Consider the following 5,239-nt stretch of genomic DNA (forward strand, 5'->3'; position numbering starts at 1 on the left):
AAGAAACTGCAAAAAGGTGGGAATTTAAGGAGATGGGACCTGGATAAACAGAAAGAACCAGAGGTTGTACAGAGTTTCAGGGAGAGCATAAGGGAACAATTGACAGGAATGGGGGAAAGAAGTACAGTAGAAGAAGAATGGGTAGCTTTGAGGGATGAAGTAGTGAAGGCAGCAGAGGATCAAGTAGGTAAAAAGACGAGGGCTAGTAGAACTCCTTGGATAACAGAAGAAATACTGAACTTAAATGATGAAAGGGGAAAATATAAAAATGCAGTAAATGAAACAGGCAAGAAGGAATACAGACGTCTCAAAAATGAGATCGACAGGAAGTGCAAAATGGCTAAGCAGGGATGGCTAGAGGACAAATGTAAGCATGTAGAGGCCTATCTCACTAGGGGTAAGATAGATACTGCCTACAGGAAAATTAAAAAGACCTTTGGAGAAAAGAGAATCACTTGTATGAATATCAAGAGCTCAGATGGAAACCCAGTTCTAAGCAAAAAGGGAAAGCAGAGAGGTGGAAGGAGTATATAGAGGGTCTATACAAGGGCGATGTACTTGAAGACAATATTATGGAAGTGGAAGAGGATGTAGATGAAGATGAAATGGGAGATACGATACTGCGTGAAGAGTTTGACAGAGCACTGAAAGACCTGAGTCGAAACAAGGCCCCAGGAGTAGACAACATTTCATTAGAACTACTGACAGCCTTGGGAGAGCCAGTCCTGACAAAACTCTACCATCTGGTGAACAAGATGTATGAGACAGGCGAAATACTCTCAGACTTCAAGAAGAATATAATAATTCCAATCGCAAAAAAGCAGGTGTTGACAGATGTGAAAATTACCGAACTATCAGTTTAATAAGTCACAGCTGCAAAATACTAACGCGAATTCTTTACAGACGAATGGAAAAACTGGTAGAAGCCGACCTCGGGGAAGATCAGTTTGGATTCCGTAGAAATATTGGAACACGTGAGGCAATACTGATCTTACGCCTTATCTTAGAAGGAAGATTAAGGAAAGGCGAACCTACGTTTCTAGCATTTGTAGACTTAGAGAAAGCTTTTGACAAAGTTGACTGGAATACTCTCTTCCAAATTCTAAATGTGGCAGGGGTAAAATACAGGGAGCGAATCGCTATTTACATTTTGTACAGAAACCAGATGGCAGTTATAAGAATATAGGAGCATGAAAGGGAAGCAGTGGTTGGGAAGGGAGTGGGACAGGGTTGTAGCCTATCCCCGATGTTATTCAATCTGTATATTGAGGAAGCAGTAAAGGAAACAAAAGAAAAATTCGGAGTAGGTATTAAAATTCATGGTGAAGAAATAAAAACTTTGAGGTTCACCGATGACATTGTAATTCTATCAGAGACAGCAAAGGACTAGCAAGAGCAGTTGAACGGAATGGACAGTGTCTTGAAGGGAGGATATAAGATGAACATCAACAAAAGCAAAACGACGATAATGGAATGTAGTCGAATTAAGTCGGATGATGCTGAGGGAATTAGATTAGGAAATGAGACACTTAAAGTAGTAAAGGATAGCAGCATCAAACCAGTCTCAGGGCTGAAGACCACAACAACAACATGTAAATGATCTTCCAACTAACAATAACAACCAGAACTAGTTCGTTTTCGCAGATGACGGTAGTATTGTATCAATCTAAGGATACTTACAGAAACAGAAGAAGAAGTAAACAACGTTCCTAGAAGTGCCATTGACTATTTTTCTACGAGTGGTCTCATCTTCAATTTTAAAAAAGGTACAACATATTCAGTTCAAAAACGGCGCTGAGCACTATGGGACTTTACATCTGAGGTCATTAGTCCCCTAGAACTTAGACCTGCTTAAACCTAACTAACCTAAGAACATCACACACAGCCATGCCCGAGGCAGGATTCGAACCTGCGACCGTAGCGGTCGTGCAGTTACAGACTGAAGCGCTTAGAACAGCTCGGCCACTTGTTCAGTTCTGCACATCTAAGGCTACTACACCAATGATTCGTGCAACACATGGCGACGAAATAATAAATGTGGCGGAAAATTCAATATTCGTAGGTGTCCAAACCGATGAGAATTTAAACTGAAACATGCATATTTTAGAACTCGAAAAACAACTTATTTAAGCCGCAATTGCTCTTAGAATCGTTGCAAATCTGTGGGAAAGAGAAATCAGTAAGTTGGTATACTAAGCATTTTTCATTCAATAACGGAATGTGGATTTACATTCTTGGGTAGCTCATCTTCAAGAAAGAAAGACTTCATTCCTGGAAAACGAACTGTAACAAAAATAAGTGGTCCCCACGCACGATCGTCTTGCAGCATCGGTCTTTGTATTTGGGCATTCTGACTATAGCTTCGCAGTATATTTATTCCATCATGAAATTCGTTGTAAGTAATCCACTACATTTAAAAAGAACTATGATGTACATAATTAGAGCATCAGAAGGAAAAATAACATGCTTTACCCTACGTAAATGCTGTCTTTAGCAAGAAATAAAGGGGTTGCACAGTAATGCAACACATATTTTTGATCACTCGCCTAGTGATGTAAAGTGTCCGACAGGTAGCAAAGTAAAATTTGAAAACAAATTGAAAAATTTTTTTCTTGACAACTCCTTCTAATATGTGGAAGAGTTTCTTACTAACATACGTACATTGAAAATTAAAAAAAACAACCTTGTCAGTTGTGAGCAGGATCGCCTACTGAGGGTTCCATACAAACTTAGTCTACTATACATACACATTTTATCCATTCTGGGAACCTAGCATATTGACGATACTACTTGCCTGTTATAGGTATTTATACTGGCAGGATATCTGTGCCAGGTACTCCAAGAATTTTGAGGATGTTTTAATTTGAAGTTTTCAGTTGAATAGCAAATGAAAAAAGAAATATTTCGTCGAGTTATATGATTAAAAGTTAACAATTTCAGATTTTTCCCTTTAGTTTCATACTGCGAAGACGTGACTGTTGCCAAATTTAATGATGCTTAGTCAACGGGAAGTATCCTATAGTTTTTGAGGAGGAAGTTTTCAAATATCGACATATGTGACATAAATGTCCGTTTCTTTTGACTGAATTGACTTAGAAACTTACAAATTTACACCACCAAGGGACCGTACATCTTAGCATAGACCTTAATGTGGGACATAAATTTGGAGTTGATACTCTAAATTGTTCCAGAGAAGCACGTATTAACAGACGAATAGAAAACGGACAGGATGAAAAACGACCCTATATATATATATATATATATATATATATATATATATATATATATATATATATATATTTCGTATTGTATAACTACAAATTAACAATTTTCAATTCTTTTCCTTGTGCTTGTGCTGTCAAACCTTGCTTGTTGTCGAATTTCATGGTACTAGGACAACGGGAAGTATCCGCTGGAAGTACTGTATAGGTTTTGATGTGTGAGTGTTCGAGTATCAGAATATGTGACTCAAATGGTCGTGTCTTCTGACTAAATCGATATTGAAGCTCAAAAGTTTTACACCGTCGAGGGACCATCAAGCTTAGTATGTGGCAGAAAATTCCAGTTTCATACGACAATTTGTCCCAGAGAAAAGATGGTCTGAATAGGCGGACAGACTGGCGGATAAAAAAAAATAAAAATTTTTTTTCATATTGCTTAACTACCAATAAACACATTTCGCACGTTTTTGTTCACATATCCTCTGAAACCTTGCCCCTTGCCAAATTTCGTTATTGTAGGTCAATGAGTCAATCGTCAGTCTTCTGACGTAGCGGTCGCGCGGTTCCAGACTGTAGCGCCCAGAACCTCTTGGCCACACCGGCCGGCTCTTAGTAACATTTGCGACCTACATCTTAAGTTATTTGCTGGATGTATTCTAATGCCTCTCTTCCTCTACAATATTTATCCTCTACAGCTCCCTCTAGTACCATGGAAGTTATTCCCTGACGTCCAAACTGATGTCCTACAAACCTGTCCCTTCTTCTTGTCGGTGTTTTTCGTATATTCCTTTTCTCTCCCATTCTGCGGAGTAGCTCCTCATTTGTTACCTTATCAGTCCACCCAATTTTCAAGATCCCTTTGTAGCACCACACCTCAAATGCTTCGAGCGTCTTTTTTTCAGGTTTTCCCTTTATCCACATTTCACTACCGTACAATGCTGTACTCCAAACGTACGTTCTCAGAAATTTCTTCTTCAAATTAAGGACTGTGTTTGATACTAGTGATTTCTCTTGATCAGGATCCCCTTTTGTGCCATTGGTAGCATGCCTTTTACGTCTTCCTTGCCCGACCACGGTGGGTTATTTTTCTGAGTAGATTTCATTAACTTCCCCTACTTCGTAAACTCCAGTCCTGATGTTTAGTTTCCCACTGTTGTCATATCTGCTGCTACTCAATACTCTCGTCGTTATCCGATTTGTTCTTAATCTATATCTGTGTTCATTTGACCAGTATTTTCATTCAGCCGATTCTGTAATTCTTCTTCACTTTCATTGAGTATCTAAATTTTCTTGGATGTTCTTCAAATCATATTTAAATGCATGGCAGAGGGTCCATTGAACCATATTCACAATAATTCTGTATCATTCCAATTTCTAACAGCGCGGAGTAAACGATCACCTATATTTCTCGGTGCGATCTCTGCCTAAGTAGGGCGATGTCATGTCAGTGACACTATTTTCCCTATTTCGTGATAAGACAAAACGTTCTGCTATTCTTTGAACTTTCTCAATGTACTCCGTTAATCCTATCTGATACTGACCCCATACAGCGCAGATCTTTAGATTTGACTGGTTTGTCGTGTAACCAAAGATTAACGGATTCCTTCTAGCACGCATGTGGACGACCTCACTCTTTCATTATTTACGGTCAATTTCCAATTTTTCTACCATTCAGATATCTTTTCTGAATCGTTTTACTATTTGTTCTACCGAGCGAGGTGGTGCAGTGGTTAGCACACTGGACTCGCATTCGGGAGGACGACGGTTCAATCCCGTCTCCGGCCATCCTGATTTAGGTTTTCCGTGATATCCCTAAATCGCTCCAGGCAAATGCCGGGATGGTTCCTTTGAAAGGGCACGGCCGACTTCCTTCCCCATCCTTCCCTCATCCGAGCTTGCGCTCCGTCTCTAATGACCTCGTTGTCGACGGGACGTTAAACACTAATCCTCCTATTTGTTCTGCACTTTTGATGACTTTACTATGCGATAAACGACAGCATCATCTGGAATCAACCTAG

The 5,239-nt window shown here is 39.5% G+C and overlaps 1 non-coding gene across 1 annotated transcript; it reads left to right on the plus strand.

Annotated features, from left to right (window-relative positions):
- The first annotated feature begins 4,933 nt into the window (after positions 1-4,933).
- On the plus strand, positions 4,934-5,006 carry Trnaa-cgc. Its single transcript has one exon. It is a non-coding gene; the product is annotated as a tRNA-Ala (tRNA).
- Positions 5,007-5,239: the final 233 nt, after the last annotated feature.

The sequence above is a fragment of the Schistocerca piceifrons genome, chromosome 4 (genome assembly GCF_021461385.2).
Source record: "Schistocerca piceifrons isolate TAMUIC-IGC-003096 chromosome 4, iqSchPice1.1, whole genome shotgun sequence".
Taxonomy (NCBI): Eukaryota; Metazoa; Arthropoda; class Insecta; order Orthoptera; family Acrididae; genus Schistocerca; species Schistocerca piceifrons.